This window comes from Eulemur rufifrons, chromosome 19 (genome assembly GCF_041146395.1).
Source record: "Eulemur rufifrons isolate Redbay chromosome 19, OSU_ERuf_1, whole genome shotgun sequence".
NCBI classification, from domain to species: domain Eukaryota; kingdom Metazoa; phylum Chordata; class Mammalia; order Primates; family Lemuridae; genus Eulemur; species Eulemur rufifrons.
In genome coordinates this window covers 99,160,660-99,178,837 of record NC_091001.1, presented here as the reverse complement: position 1 = coordinate 99,178,837, position 18,178 = coordinate 99,160,660, and positions in this window count along the sequence as shown.

The following is an 18,178-nucleotide window of genomic DNA, read 5'->3' as shown; positions in this document are numbered from 1 at the left end:
TGCATAAATGTTCAAATTTCATCTATTATATTTCTATTTTCTCTATTATAGCTCTACTGAGGAGTCATCCAGGCCATTCTACTTGGCCATGAGTAAGAGGGGACCCAGTGGGTCTCACCTGAATGTTTCATGACCCACTGAGTCTCTTCTATTCCAGAAAAGTTTCCCAAAGTCTCAAAAATTCATGGCTAGATAGTCATGTAATAAATTTGCATGGCTAGGTATCATTATAAATGCACATATCTTCTCACAAACAGATGTACGGGCATAATGCATACTATGGGTACTTTCAGGAAGATCTGAGGTCATGTATAATAAAATTACATTTAAGGTAGAACAACTAAAAATAAACATTCTGAAAAAAATATTTGGAAATTAAGTAACCATCAAATCAGGATTGATATCCTTTGCTAAATTATAGACATCTGTATGTCCTTGACCAATAAGATGACCAGATGCAAAGCTGGCATTCAGCTGTGCAAGTAAGAAAGTCTGACTTATTTTCCTGGCGTGATATGCGGGTATCCTATCACCACCTTGTACTCATAGAAGAACTTCTTTTTTTTTTCCCCCTAAATGGTTCTTGTATTCTTCATCATTGGGTAGGGATGGCACAAAAAGGGTTTGGCCATACTGCTTTTGTTAAATCAAGTTAACTGTCTGCCATTTCAGAGTGGCTTTTGTAGAACATATGAATTTTAACTACATATATTTTTTTTTTTCAAAATGAGTCATTATAAAGTCAATCCCTAATAGATATTTGGTGGAATTCAGGTGGAATTCACTGTTTGCACATTTCAATGTTGAGGAATGGTAGACAAAAAATAAATTTTATAATCCTATTCTAACTATTAAAAATAATGAAATACTTTGTTGTTTTAAGTGTTTCTCTTTACAGGAATAGCCATCAGAATTAGGTAAATTCTGAAAACTATGTAATTATTATCTAATTAATTATTCCATTATAAAATATTTATTACTATTTAAAGATCCTATGTAAGGAGTTGGGTTTACAAAGACAGAATGGATGCAAACAAAGATATAGTAAGGAAGAAAAACATTCAAATGTATAATTATAATATGATATGTTAAATGTTAAAATAACAGTGTGCACAGTGAGGTTATGAATAGTCCATTGGAGGATTCTTGATTTTCTTTGTCATGGAAGATGAACACGCTTGCAATTTATCTAAAAACTGAGTCATCTTATTTAAGGATGTGTTAATGTGTTAACGATTTGGAAGAAAATCCCCACTATATTATTTGATAATTACATACACACAATCAATGCTCTATTTGTTCTCAGTCTGATTCTGGAAGATATATAAACATATAATCTTTAAAGCTACACTAATATTCTAGGAATTATGTCTAAAAGTCTATGTTATATACTTTTCCTTGAATCCTACTTCAAGCTAGGGTTACTGTCAATAATCAATACATATAAATACATATTATACCAAGTAAATATGCAAATATATTAAAAATATTGATTATTTATTGAATGACCTTTCTATAGTATTTGGATATTCATTATAGTTTTCTACTATTTTTGTTTTCAATTCACCTTCAAGTACATACAGGGAACACTGTGACAATCAAAAGCTCATTAAGAGATTGAATATGGATTATGTAAGTTACAAAGCAGAATATTAATCAGATGAGTTTTTTTTTAACAGATTTGCCTTTTTAAAAAAATTGAATTACTTAGAGGATTTTGCATCATGTCTGTTAACTTTCAAAGTGTCCTTTGACAGCAATAAAAAGCAAGGCTTAGAAATTAGCAAAGTATGCAGAGTGACACCATTGTTCTAGCTTGATCCAAAGATTTGTATTTCTTCAAATTAACTATTCAGCATTTAGTCTCACCCCAACCTCAATCCATAGTTTGTTAAGAAACTATTTATCAAATAAAACAAGGGCATGATTATCCTCAACCCATCCACAGCCCCACTTCTGCACCACCATGAGAAGTACGGGAACACAGAACAGGAAATCCCAGACTAGCAACCCTGGCATCATCATTACCCGTGAGCATTTTGAAAGTGTCTGACACACGCTTGGTCTTATGCCAGCCAGGGAAGTTGATGAGATAATAAGACATGTTGCTTATTTGGGTAGAGTCTAAATTCTCAATTCCTCTCCTCCCCTACTCTAACATTAAAGCAGTCATTACACTGAATGAGGGCCTTAAACCTTCTTGCATAAAGGATTTCTATCATTCGGACTACTGCTTCTCGAATTATCCACTTATTGAATAGTTGTATATGTGGAAAAGTGAAATTGAACGTAGCCACAGTGATACACTGGCCTGCCCATACCCCTCAATTTTTCAGTCCAACCAGTGGATGCTTCTTCCCTTGAAAGCAGTAGCCTGCCAGAACTAAGATTTATTTGAATATACAAACAATTATTAAAGAAGAGTAAATGGTTTACTAATTCACCAGTCTTCAGTCAGAAAACATTCACCAGTGGGAGGTTATAAAGTAAGCTTTCCTATATCCAAATGACATGTATACTCTCTTAAGCGCTTAGAGCTGCTCTGGTATGCTAGCAAACAATACTAACCATCACCCACAAGATCTGAGATGTGACAAATGATAATGAGCTAAAGCTCTGCTCCATCCCCACATTCAATTTGGGGATCTTTCTGGATAAAAGGCTATTACACCCAGAGATGTCACTGCCATCACAACAGTCAATAGAAAAGTCATTTATTTTTAAGGAGCTTTAGTTCATATGTTAACCTTTCCAGGCTTAGGTTCTAAATTCTCCAGGATCAATTAGAATTAATCCAAAGCATAATATCAGACTATGCTTGCCTTTTATTTATTTATTTTTAGTTCTCCTGACCGACACAGACAGGCACGCCAAGCATGCTGTTGAATAGCCCTCTATAAAGGAAAACATTTCCTGCCTGTGATCATTAAACAATGCAAATATTTTCCCTGACAATCTTATAATCCATCATGCTAAGTAGGGAAATGACATGGCCTTTGTGCGGTCAAGTGTAAGTACCAGGAAGAAAACTCACTGGTCCCTTGATGAGTTAGGACCAAGGATGAGTTAGATAGGAGTGACTCCCTCCAACCCCATCTTCATTCTACTAGGGATTAATTGACTTGAACGGAATCAGCAGATACCCTCTGTGCGAGTGCTTGATGGGTTGATGACGATTTCAGTTCACCCACTGATTAACTTGTTGGAATGCCCAGGTGAAATGACAATTGTGTTAGAAATCTGAATTTAAAATTTAAAACTAAGTTTCTGCCAACAACAGAGAAGAAACAGAACTTAACCGGGGGAAGCCTGTGCTAATTATTTGCTGCAGTAGTAAGGAAGCTTGAAAGATCGGTTCTACCTTTGAGGCATGTGCTCAAACACCAATGACATTTCTGCCACCCATTTTTCAGTCTCAGAAAGACAGGAATGGTTTAAAATATTACGTAAAGAATGTATAGCAGATTTTTGAATCAACAACTGTGAAGAAACAATGTGGATAACCAAATTAAAGATATGACAGTTGAGAAATTGGAAACAAGTTATTATGGAGCATGTGTACACTCAAGGTTTGTAAAAGGTTCTTAAAATAGAATTAATCCTTACAAGCCACTAATGTTTCTGTACTAGATTAATGCTACTATTCACAGAGGCTGATCATCCCCAAGGAAGTTCACAGTACATCAAACTAACACTGTTCACTAAAGGGCAATTATATTTGGTAGAAATAATCCCCTTGAAAGTAGAAAAGGAAAAGAAAATCAATCACTTCATGATTTAATGAACTACCCAAAGAAATGCTGGCTATTACCAAATATGAACTGCTGTGGTAATAATTAGAACACACCTCATTAGGGAAAAAAATATGCACATTTTGGACTACTTTAAATTAAAAATCATTAAAATTGAATTCATATTGTCTACACAATAAAATATCAGCAATTTTGAAAATGCCTCACAAATTCTAGATATACAATAATGATTTGATAGTTCATTCATTTAAGAAACATTTATTTATTACCTGTAATAGGCAGGCAGTACCTTCTATACACATTTTTAAAAGTTCTTTTTTAATATAGATGCACTTTCTTCTCATCAATGTCTGTCTCGATATTGGCAGTTAAATCTTATGTTAAAATGCAGGGACATGTTGAATGGAATGGAGAACTTGCATCTAACAATTTATTTTATTCCTAGTAAAATTCTAGCCTTATCTTTCACCTCCATTTCTATATACCCTATACAAAAGTCTTTACCAGACATATCCAATGCTGAAGCATGGTCTACACTAGCTGCATTCACACATTTCTTTGTGCTGCCCTTTTGCCTATAAGATTCAGCATTTCCATCTCTACTTGTCTTCTAGGCCCTATGTCCAGTCCAGGTAGAATTAGTAGATATTTTCAGTTAGAGCTAATATCTCCTTTGGGGGCCTCTCACGTCCTTGCATGTTTCTCTCTATTATAGAACTTTTCATTATTTTTTCATAGCTGGAAACTTACAAAGATTTCTTCCCCTAGATCTAGAGATCCTTGAAAGAACAGCCTACAATTCTGTCTAGCTCAGAGCCAGAAACCTATGTAGAAAATGTGAATTAGAGAAATTAGTGCAGAAAGTTGCAAAAGCATCTGGGAAAGAATCTATCATCCCTCACTAATGATTTAAATTAGTCTGACTTTTTACACACTTAAAGCAAAATCAACAGATATAAAATATAGTAATTGATCTCATGAAAATTTGATATTTACCATACTCATATACCATAAAATTCTATTTCTATGAAGGTCGTTGCAGTATAATTAGTGGCTAATCAATGTCATTCATGGATATGGGGTTCAAGATCCAGCTATGCCACTTAACTGCATGAATGTGGAGAAATTCTTTAAACTCTCTTAAGACTCAGGTTTCTCATGGGAAAATGGGCATGATAGCGATATCATCTCATAGGACTTGTATGAGAATTAAGTGAGTTAAGTACACAAAGCCCAAACTGTAAAGTGGTATATTAAACATATACTGCTACTAGGCTGAAATTCATGGAACGAGTATGGAACTCATGATCACCCCATGCAGAACGTTTGGGAGCATAACGACATCCTAATGGGGTTTGAAGCTATCACCGAAGAAATTTTTAAGAATTATCTATACTGCCCAAGGCATCTGAAAAACTCTCTTTTCCCTCCTGTGTTACAGGAGAACGATTCAAAAACTGAGTCCCAGTTGGAGACCACGTGTTCCATAGCAGGTTTTCTGCCTACATTTCTACTAATTATTTTCATTCCTATCTCAAGTAACAGACATTCTAACCAGTAACAGTTTTAGCTATAGTTGCAAAACCAAAGGCAGCACTATGTTTATGGTTCTAGACAATACCATGATGGTGCTAAGTGATATAAAAAATAGAACAAAACTCTTACCTATTTCCCCAGACGTAGGCAGATTTTGTAGATTCTCTATATCCAGACATCCTAGTTTTCTTTCTGCAATATGGAGAAGTTTTAGTCAATAAGAAAAATATTCATTATTTACAACTATCAATAGAAAGTAAGTAATTTTTATTGATTTCTATTTTCCAAACATAATTCTATGTTTATTATTGATATGCATAAACTATAGGGACACTTCAGGAACATGGTGAAGAAGAAAGCCTAAATAATCCTGGCGTTAGACACAAAAGACACAAACGATGCTTCAATGTGTAAGTAAATCTCCCTTCTTCCGTATTAAACCTTATCTCACCATTTCCATAGTTACAGAATGCTTGAGTGATCTTGGAAAGAACTCAATGCAAAGAGAGGTTTAATTGTTGTTTCCTTTAAACTAGGGGCCATTTTTCTAGTTCTAGCAATACACAAATCTCTTCAGCATTAAGACCCTTGATTTATGCCCTTGCATAAATCCCCTCCCTCATTTTCCTAATGAGTAAAGCCTGGTAGAAAATAGAACACATTTTGATTAATAGTGCTTTGATAGTTATCACTTCTTTGTTTATGAGAGAGCTTGCTACTTGCCTCTTAGTTGCAAATTAGAAAATGATACTTCAATCATCCAATCCTCTCTAAGGTCTCTGAGGCAATTCTGCTCTAGTTAATTAGCATTAATGAACTGCTACTCTTTTTCTGGCACTGTATTTAGTGAATGTAAACACAGGAAAGATCATAGTGCCTGCCCTGAAAGAGCTTGTAGTTTAGTCAGGGAGACAGGCATGTGAACACGCAAGTAAACAGTGTTATTGAAATGTTGCTTCTACACACTACACAGACCACAGGGAAAAGATGAGGCACAATGGTGAAAGGAATAAATTCTAGTAGAAATGGGAATATGTAACAAGTAAAACTTCCAAACTTGCCAATTTGTAGACATAAATGTGGTCACAGGTACACATTAATCACCCTAACCTGCTGACAGAAATAGCTGCCCCGAGAAGTCTCTGAGAAGTCTCCTCAGGTGTTTCTGGGAGAGTCCCAAGGTAGTGTCTCACGTGCTCCTAACATTTGTGGTTTCCTTTTGCTCTTTGTTTCCTACTGATATTCACTGTGTCCAAACCAATTGAGGAATCTCCCCCTCACCGACATGGTGAGAGGTGCCTTCCTGCTCAGCATGCCAAATCTGCACACCACGGAGGTGCTAAACAGCAGTGGACTCCCTTCAGGCCTCGCGCAGTGGGAGACATACTGTGTTTCATGTCTCTTTCCAGCCTCTGTGTTACATTTTCCTAGCTGCTACTGAAGCACTGCTGCTTGTTCATGATTTGCACAATGTCCTGCATGATTTTTTTCTCTATATTTTACCTGTATCCTCTTCCTCTAAGGAATTCAACAGTAAACACTAGCTGCAACACATACTCTTTAATTTCTAGAGATCTGAACATCAGAATTTTCTCTACCAAGCTTTCTCTTCAACTCCTGTCCCATCAATATTGATGACTGTTACCATACGTTACATGGGGAATACTAGCTCACCCGTTCATGGGAAAGTCCCAGACCACAAACTCTACTTGGACTTAATTCCTGCTGTAACTCCTAGAAGAGATGAAACCTGAATTTAAATTTAACCAAAGGCTAGACAGGAAAGATGGAAAAGCCATTCCAGGTAGAGTGAACCGCATGGATGCAGGACAGAATGCAAATCAGTCTGGTGTGCTTTAGGAACTGTGAGGCATACAACATGGCTGAGAGAGAGAGCATAGGACCAGATCATAGAGAGCCTTGAATGCTCTGCTTAGAAACAATGGCTTATGTGGGTTGACATTAGGGAGCCATTTTTCTATTTTACCTGAAGGAAATAGCATAGTCTTATCTGTACCATACAATGAGATCATTGTGATCTATAAAAATGTGGAGGCTGAAATGGAGAATGAAAATACTAGAGAGGGAAATAGCATTTGGGAGACCATTGTTATAATTTATGAGTAAATAATTACCAAAATGCAGCATTAGCTGTGTGATAAATATAAAAGATTTTAAAAAGATGTAGGCAATTAGGGGAGAGTAACATCATCACCAAATTCCTAGGTCATATAACTTAGAAGGTGCTGATACCATTAACCAAAACAGGAAATTGAGCTAGAGAAGCAGGTTTAGGGTAAGGTTGGGAATGGAGAGAATAGTAAACATAGTTACAGATATGTTGGGCTTATATTGCCTGTGGTACACTGTGAAGAGAGAACCTGTAAGGGTTTCAACATCTTAAACTGGATTCCAGCAGGCGGCTGAGTAGAAGTTGTAGATTTGAGTCATCAGCATGTAGATGGTAGTTTAAGCAGATTAGCAGGCCAGATTGCAAAGTGATGCAGAGCTTGAGTGATAAGAAATGAGGACCAAAGATAGAACTCTTAGGAGCCTCAATTTATAACACATATTTGCTAGACTAGTACATGATCCTAAAAGTAATTTGTCCACATTCTCTCTTATTCACATAATTTACTACCACACTCATTGTATTCTATTCCTTTGATATTTTTCTGTTTCATTTTTGTATTCTTTTGTTATTATTATTTTTTTTTATATAAAGAAACCAGGTAAGTGCTGTGTCATTACTTGTTCTGAAGATGTACGTTCTGTTCAGAAATGAGGCTGAAAACAATGTTCAGAAGATTGGCTTTCTGCAAATAACTCTAAGTTTTGAGAAGCTGTTCAGATGAAAGGCCCTAGGGTTCAATACATGTCTACTGCCCACTAACTGCCATGTCAAGACATGTAGATGATTTTATTGAAATAAAGTTACAAGGCAGAGGTGTGCAAACTTTCTCAGACCATGGAACCCTAGTGTCTGTTATTTTTTTCCCCCCACAAAGCCTATGTTGCGTGGGTGAATTCTCCAAGGCCTGGAATTTGCCTAAGTTGTTTCGATGAACAAGAGACATATCTTCAGGACACTTACCTTTGGCATAAATCAAGGAATAATAATTAATAATATAACTTTGTAACAATAGACCCAAGGTGCTTGTATCAATTTGATGGCATAGTTTACTAATAAAAACATTTGACAAAATCCAGCACCCTTTCATGATAAAAACCCTTACACATTAGACATAGAAGGGACATATTTCAAGATTATAAAAGCCATATATGACAAACCCACAGCCAACATCATAATGAATGGGGAAAAGTTGAAAGCATTCCTACTAAGACCCAGAACAAGATAAGGATGCCCACAGTCACCACTTCTATTCAACATAGTGCTGGAAGTTCTAGCCAGAGAAATCAAGCAAGAAAAAGAAATACATGGTATCCAAATTGGGAAAGAGGAGGTCAAAATATCACTTTTTGCTGATGTTATGATCTTATATCTAGAAAACCTCAGAGACTCCACCAAGAGAAACCTGGAATTGATAAATAAATCCATCAAAGTCTCAGGTTATAAAATCAATGTAAATAAATCAGTTAGCATTCCCATAAACCCATAATAGTCAACCTGAGAGTCAAATCAAAGACTCAATCAATACCATTAACAGTAGCTACAAAGAAAATACCCAGGAATATTCTTAACCAAGGAGGTGAAAGATCTCTACAGAGAGAACTATGAAACACTGAGGAAAGAAATTGTAGATGATATAAATAAATGGAAAAACATATCATGCTCATGGATTGGTAGAATCAACATAGTTAAAATGTCCATACTACCCAAAGTGATTTAAAGATTCAATGTAATTCCCATCAAAATACCAATGTCATATTTCACAGACCTAGAAAAAAAAATAATTTTACACTTCGTTTGCAACCAGAAAAGAGCCTGAATAGCCAAAACAATCTTAAGCAAAAAGAAAAAATCTGGAGGCATCACATTACCAGACTTCAAACTATTTACTACAAGGCTATTGCAACCAAAACAGCATGGTATTGCCACAAAAACAGAGACATAGACCAATCACAATAGAGAACCCCAACATAAAACCATCCACATACAGCCAACTGATTTTCAACAAAGAAGACAACAATATACACTGGGGAAAAGAAGCCTTATCCAATAAATAGTAGTGGGAAAATTGGATAGCCAAATGCAGAAGAATGAAACAGGATCCATATCTCTCACCAGTCACAAAAAATTAACTCAAGATGGATAAAAGACTAAAATTTAAGGCTTGAAACCATAAAAACTCTACAAGAAAATGTTGTAAAAACTCTTCTAGATATGGGCCTTGGCAAAGAATTTAGGGAAAAGGCCCTAATGGCAATCACAGCAACAACATAAATAAATGAATAGGACTTGATTACATTAAAAGCTTTCTGTACAGGTAAGGAAATAATCAACAGAGCAAATAGACAACCTACAGAATAGGAGAAAATATTTGCAGGCTATACAACCAATAAAGGGCTAATAACCAGAATCCACAAAGAACTCAAGTAAATCAGCAAGAAAAAAACAACCCCATTAAAAAGTGGGCAAAAGACATGAACAGTAGCTTTTCCAAAGAAGATAGATAAATGGTCAATAAACATATGAAAAAAAATGCTGAATGTCACAAATCATCAGGGAAATGCAAACTAAAACCACAGTGAGATACCACCTTACTCCAGTTAGAATGCCATTCATTAAAAAGTTGCAAAACAATAGATGCTTGTGTGAATACAGAGACAAAGGAGCGCTTATACACTGTTGGGTGGGACTGAAAATTAGTACAAGCTCTGTAGAAAACAGTATGGAGATTCCTCAAAGAACTAAAAGTAGACCTACCATTTGATCCAGCAATCCCATTGCTGGGTATTTACTCAAAGGAAAAAAAGTTATTTTATCGAAAACATACCTGCGCTAGAATGTTTATTACGGCACAATTCATAATTGCAAAGATGTGGGATCAACCCAAGTGCTCATAAATTCATGAGTGGATTAACAAAATGTGATGTGATGTGTGTGTATATGTATACATACATACATACATACATACAGTATGGAATACTACACAGCCATGAAGGAGGATGAATTAAGGCATTTTGCAACAATTTGGATGGAACTAGAAACCATTCTCCTGAGTGAAGCATTTCAGGAATGGAAAAAACATGTACCACATGTTATTCCTATTAAATTAGAACTAACCAATGAACACACATGTGCACAGAGGGAAGTAAAACTCAGCAGAAATCAAATAAGGGAGAGGGGAGAGGAGAGGAGGAAATGAGTGAAAACCTACCTAATAGGTACAATGAACACTACCTGGGTGATGGGCACACTCATAACACTGACTCAAACATAACGAAATTGATAAATGTAACCAAAAACATTTGTACCCCAGTAATATTTTGAAATAAAAAAAATAAAAACCTCATTTGAAATAATAGATAAATAAACAGTAAGACTGAGAGATTGCACGTAGTTTCATTGAGACCTCTGGAGGCCTCTGTCACCGCAGATGATTATATTGCAACAAGTATGCCCAGATAACCAACAGGGTATGAGAAGCCTGGTCAGGACTCTATTTTGAACTCCCTGGTTCTGAGGTGCACATGCACTCAGCCAGATGGATCTTGATCCAAGAGAGGAAGTGTGCCTAGCATGGCCCAGAAGAGAGAGGATAGCTGGAATCATGCCTGGTCCCTCAATACCCTTTACTGTGAGGTAGCCTTTGGCTGAAATGCACATCCTTACTCTAATGATGTTTCAAAATTATATCCTATTCCTCTGGTAAATGATAGACTTGTAAGTACTGTCATTTTGGGTCCCGTGAACCTTTAGAAATTGAACCCTGCCTGGCTACCACCATTAGTGCAGTGCCTCTAAATCAAATAAATTAAATAGTTAGATCCAAATAACTTAACAAGTATTTATTAACAACTTAGTAGTTATTTGAAATAAAACAATATGCATACATTGAAAGAACCTACAAAATTTTCATTTCATTTTTAAGTAACTACAGTTAGTCCCTAATGGGATATGTGCACCTAAGGATACTGTTCAACTTCTCAAACTTTGAAATCAAATTGGAAAATGCCACTTTCATGTCCTGTTCCATGATGATTTTTACAACGTGTTTACTTATCACAGTAACCTTCCAAAGCACAGCAGACACCAGGAAGGTGGCCCAGGAAAGTAGTCCACTCTAAGGTTGAAATGGAACCATATTAAGATAGTACTTGTGGCACATCCAACAAACATTGTTGCATTTGGCTCAAACATTTAAACTAATCTACACTGCCCATGTGAATTTTCTGCAGCACCCTGGGACATTTCAGCAGACATTTTGGAAACAGTAGATACAAGAGAATGACACTAACAAATCCCTCGTTCACAGAGTCTTCCAGAAAGAGTCAATAGTTAGGGTTTTGAGGTGGTAAAGTGGTAGGGGTGGGTATAGGCAGACAATATTTTTTTAATAGATCCTGGTATTGATTTTCTAGAAAAAGGTGGCTGAAATCAGAAACTTAAGACACACCTGAAAAATATTCTTTTACCAGAAAAAAGCAGTCTTGTCACCTAAATGAAACCATGCTATTTCCTTGTACTTTTTGCTCTGGAAAGCTTGTGGGTAGTCTCTGCACAATGCCTTTGTAGGGTAAAGAAGCCAAATCTGTCAGGAACAGGTGTTTTCAGCAGGAGAGAGTCATATTCCAATAGACAGGGGTTTCCCTTTGTGAAAATTTACCTTCGAAAGATGGAGAAGGTAATTTTAGGTCTATGGATTTCTAATCTTTGAAAAGTCAATAGAGAAACTTTCTGAATGAGATTCTTTATTACACAGTACATGTCTGGTTCTTGCCCTCCACTGCTCCTAAAAACAGCTATCAACTTTTTCTATTCATTCATTCACTCAGTCCATCATTAAACATTCATTGGCTGTCAGCTTTAAGCCAGGTGTACTATTTTAGACAGTGTAGAAAATTCAAGAGTGGGATGTTCAGATGTGACACCTTAGGAATTTAGAGACTGGGTCATCTTCCACTTTTTAAAATATTATGTTTGATTCTATAAGCCAGAAGGGACTTAAGAGTTTGTTTGCCTCCAAAAGGAGATCAGAAAATGAATCGGTCAGTTCAAATGCTCTCTGTTCATCAAGGTGCTTATGGACATGAATTCTCATGCGCTTGACCTTCAGTGTAGTGATCTTTCTCCTGTGGTTTCAAAAATGAGTGTCAACCAAACGTTCTGAGAGTATCGTGTCGGCACCGTGGCGTAAAAGGAGGTGGTATGTGATGGTGGCTTTTCACCCAGACTTTATTTATGGCAGCATCATTTTTATTGGCTCTATCTACTGGACCTAAAATAACTTTTCAAACAAAGGGATTATCTTGATAAGAGGAAAAAAAGAAAAGAAAATAGAAAGCTATTACTCTCTATTCTGCTACCTTCCCTTCGTCCAAGATAAAATAGTCTCCAGTGGGGAAGTTCCAAATAAGTCACGTGCCTCTGGGTTTCCACATCCTGGTTCACGTTTGTTAGCAGTGATGCTCATGTTAGGCACCACCATGCCTGTCCTCGCCACAGTGCTTTTCTTTCTTGTTATAGGATGGAATTAATACACTGAATCGAGTTTACTAACTGAAGCAAAAGAGTACAATATAGTGAGGTCATTCTCATTTCGTAGGAGGGGCATTCAGAGATGTCCAACAACAAGTTATGAACAAAAAAAATCCAGTCATATTGTTGGAGTTGAAGGCAGCTAATCAGTCACACTCCCATCTCTCTCAGCTTGATCACACTGAAAGAGAAAAGGTTCAGGAAGATAAAGCTGAGTATATCACATCTATTGCTGTCAAAAGCTGGAGTGGAGAATGTGGATCCGGGCCTGTTAACTAGGTGGGCTTGTGACTATTATGTCCTTGAATTTAAATGCCCCACTGCATTATAAGCACTGCTGGAAAACCACAGGCCTCACCTGCAGGTCAGCACAGGATGGCCAAGGTAGAGGGAAGCTTTAGCTCTTCCTGAGCAGGAACATCCATCCAGAGAGAAACGGGAGCATCTCTGGTTACTGCTCCCAAAGTGTTAATCAGCACTCACTGCATTTCCCTTAGGAAGGAGCGATGAAGTGATGGGGCATGAGGCTTGGAGGATGAAGGGAAAGTCTCTCCTGGTGGAAACAGAGGGGTAGGAATAAGCACTCCACCCCGATGTCACATAGCCCTACTGTGCAGTGGGAATCAGGATGCGTAGCCCTCATTGGTAGTGGGTGGAGGGTGGGGAGAGTATGTGAATCCACATCCAGCTGCCCAGTACTGTGGAACTGCACCTGGGACACTGAGTCACCCAGCTTGGTCTCCCACAGCAGCAAGCAGCTGGATCAGGCCACCAAGTAACAGCTTTAGAAACGTGATCATGAATTGACAGGCCGCAGAATTCTTGGTACTAGAAAGGCAAAGAGGATGCACGTTAATACGGGGACTGAAGCATCCCGGTGCTCCCCAGCAGTATCCCCAGAATGAGTTTGTGTCTGAAAACACTGAATTGCAAAGCATCCTGGGTACATCCCCACAATTAAAAGAAAAAGAACAGCTAAGGTTATGTGAAATGTGAAAGAGAACATATGGGGAGGGAGGGGAGGGGGAAGAGGACTGAGGGTAAGAATGACAGTAGGAAGGGCCCACTGGAGCTTGTTCTTGCCCCGCATCCTTGGTAAAACACAGGAGTTTTTCTTCTCATTTCTCATTTACAAAGCACGCTGTTTTGAGAAGAGATAAGTTTTAAAAATCATCATATTATCTCCCTCACCACCCATAGCCTAAGTATAATCATTCTATTGATTACATAAGTTATGACCTATAAAGAAATCTGAGCCAAATTTACATTTTCTTTAATATCCAGTAGGATTTGTTTCCAGGCTGTAGAATAGTGGGCTCAGATGCTCGTGTAGGCCTTTTAGCAACCCATGGGCTGCTCTCTAACCGTGTCCACAGGCTGATTCTGAAGGCAGCTCTGGAGGCACAGTTGCATATCTCCGGAGCTCCTACTGCTGGAGCGTGGCACTAGCTCTCCTGTTTATCACAGAAGGGGCATGGCCTACGGCCTTTATGATCAGGTGATCTTAGGGACAAATATGTACTTCTTGCTGCCCTTGATCTTGATCATCCAGGATATGTTCCTGGGGTAGACGCATTAAACAAACAATTGCTAAGAAACATGAAATTGACCAGCCAAGGGTCATGGAGCAAAGAACCCATATGTCAGGTACAGAAGTAGTTCAGGACTCTTACAAATTTCATCTTTTATTTGGTTCTACTTATACTGCTCATTGAGAGTCGTTTCTCTGAAATCAGAATAAATGCATAGGTTTTTTCGACTCTCAAAACCTTATCTTTTTCTTTTTTCTTTTTTTTTTTTTTTTTTTTTTGGTAAAAGGTATTCTAATACCCAAACAGCTTATCTTATATAGTTGCCATGGGGATCAATATTTTAATAAAATGATGTAACCAAAGTGTTTTGTAAATGGAAAAAATTAAATGTGAAGAGGTGTTAGGATAGTTATCATTCTCTCCACATCAATCATAACATGATGTAAACAAAATACATAATAAGAGTCTTTATTCCAAATAGACCAAAATTCATAAGGACAGGGTGAACAAGAAAAATGACAAAAGTTAAATATGTCTGACATTGTTGAAATAATTTATGAGGGCAATTTATATTTAATTATATAAATGAATGGGAAGAATATTTCTTTAGAATACCTCTTTTGGGACAAAATAAATAAGAGGATATAATTTCAATGAATACAGTTTTCCTTGTGAAAGGACCAATAGGACAAGGCCTATTAATCTAATAATCTATTCCTCATTAATCTATTAATCTTGCAATTAGTCTATTCCTCTCTTCTTCTATTAAGCTTTTCCTCTTCATCATGATTTTCGAAGCCTGCATGCAGAGTTCCATTGTCCAGGGTGCCAGCCAATGTTCCACAAACCCCTGCACAAGCTCCCGCACATTTAGCTTTCCAAATAATCTGGCACATCTGAACAATCTCATTCATTCAGCAATCAAGTATTCAATAGTTGTTTTAAATTAAATGACCACATGGTAAGTGTCTTAGGCAGAGTTTTAAGAGAGCAAGTATTATCATGATATTATCCTATTTTAAATCCTTCAACAGCTCTCCATTGATTAAAGAATAAATGCTAATTTCCTTTCTGTGACATCCAAACTCCTCCTTACACATTTTCACGAATCCTCTACATGTCTGCCGTCCTATCAGCCACGTGCAATCCCTCCCTATTCCCCAATCCTATCACGTAATTTCATTGCTTTAGGACTTTGCATAGGGTGCTCCCTCTATCTGGAATGCCAGTCCCTTCATTCTCTTTCTGGAAAATGCTGACTCATTCAAAATTCCTAAATGAATGACAAAAGGAGAGAGACAGAAGAGACCAGAGGAAAGGGGAATAAAGAGAAATATATGTGTTCTCTTTCTAGTATGGGATCCTGCTGAGTTCCGGTTGTCATCTACACTAATGGAAAGTTCCATTGCTCATTTACTCATTCAATCAACAAATATTCATTAAAAACTAATTAACTGAGATTTCCTTCAAAGATGACCACCAACAATCCTTCCCATTCTGGGACTGGTTTTCCACTCCTCCCTTGCAGAGGTGGGCTCTATTTCACTTCTGCTTGAGTCTGGGCTAGCACTGCGATTTGTTTTGACTAGGACAATGCAACAAATGCGACACTGTGCCAGTTCTAGGCCTAGCCTTTAACAGGCCTGGCAGCTAGAGCTTTACTCTCTTGGAACCACCCTCCACACACTAGGGGAGCCTATCTGAGCTAATGGAAGAAGAGAGACCACGCAGAAAATGGAGGTGCCCAGTCCAACACCCAACACTGTCTGACAGTCGTGGGAATGAGGCCATCTTGGACTTCCCAGCTGAATGCAGGACTGCTCATCAATTCACAGAATCACGAGAAACAAGAAACTGTTGTTGTTTTAAGCTACTAAGTTTTGGGGTATTTTGTTATGTAGCAATAGATAATTGAAGAATTATGCCAATCACTAAAGATAAAAGGTAGAAGTATATATTCTGGAATAATTCAGTGACTAGCAGAAGAGATAGGTGTATAAATATTTAATGACATATTACAAACACATGTATAAGTAGGATGGAAACTGTCTTATTAATAACCTATTTTTGGTACAAAACATTAAAACATGGTTTTCTTTGCAGTGGTGAGAAATTATAAACAAATAAATAAACAAGTAGTGAGATGGCCCAGAGACCAGTAGAGAGGCTTCTTGGAAGCATCCCCTAGGTTTTCAGATCTGTCCTTTCCTTAATTATTAAATAACCACAAGGCGTGGGTCTGAACACTCCTTCCTAATTTCGATGTGGCAACATGAGAAGGCAAAAAGAATTGGGGGAAAATTTCTCATTTCTGTCTTGCAGTTTTTCCAGCATCCTCCAAATTATTCTTTTATTAAATTATTATTAATATTTCCAACCAAGTCCTGTGGTGCCAGAAGGAAGTTTTCCTTTTGATTCAATACATAAGTGAAAATATAGAATCTACAGAGTAGAAAAAAAATAATTTCTTAGCTGGGCATTATCATCCCCAGAGAATGTGTTTTCCACAAAGCTAGTGTATTATATTAAGCACGTTCTGTATGCTCAACACTGCTAGTCATTTAGATGGAAGAAGAGGCAAGATAAATATTCTAGAAGAACACATACGAAAACATATTAGCAAGCTTATCTGCCAGAAAGGGCTTTACTATGCACCTGTGATGGGCTAAGGATGGGATCAAAAAGCACAGGATGGGAAGAGAGAGGGGAATCCAAAGTGTATTAGGCACAGCCTTGATTCTCCATGAAGTTATTCTCTAGTGGATAAATCAAGATTGTATACACAGTAATTCCATATGCTACTGCTACTGCTACTAATAGGTCCATAATAAAAAGAATAATTACGTGTAAATGTACTTTACATTTTAAAATAAGATGAACATTGCAGAAAATTATGTAGGAAATAAAATTTATACTGAAGTAGACACTTTTGAAACTGACCCTAATTTCAGGGAATATATTTCAGCATTAATAAAATGCTGCAAATGCATACGTGTGTGTACATATATATATATATATATATATATATATAATTATGGAATATTTTTCAACAGAAAACATGCAGAAAATAAGACATGGTGTTGCTGTTATTGTTGTTGTTCAGCATTGTCCATGTGAGGTCAGTGGGTTTAAACACTCTTTTTTAAAAATATTGTTATTAATGGCATCATCTTGTGACCTCACTGAGGGCAGCCTGCCTGAAAGGGGAACATACAATTCTTCAGCTCTCCATGGACCTTGGGGACCTTCAGAAAAAGAAAGATTTGCCTTCTCAAGGATAATGAAGGATTGAGCTGTTTAAGTTGGTGCCAGAAAGGCAGTGTCTTCTGAGAGCTCACTGTTAGCATTTTAAACACACTTCTTCTAGAGTCTGTGTTTATAACATGTTTGCTTTGCTGTTCTTTTGACACCATCGGGGATTTTGCATTGTTCCTGCATGCCAAGGTTCTCGTATGGATTTTTTGTTTTATTGTGGCCAGGCTTGAATGACCTGTTATTACTTTTAAAAATGCCAAATAAGCAGGCTGTCGAAGACATATTTAAGTGGTGAGCTGTCAACATGATGCTTCCCTATGTAACTCATGTTTGTTTGTTTTTTTTTAACATAGCATTTTAAAACATAGATACAAAAAATGACTATATACCTCTAGTTGAAATATCTCTTTACTATTGAAAGTATTTCAAATTTTAAAATT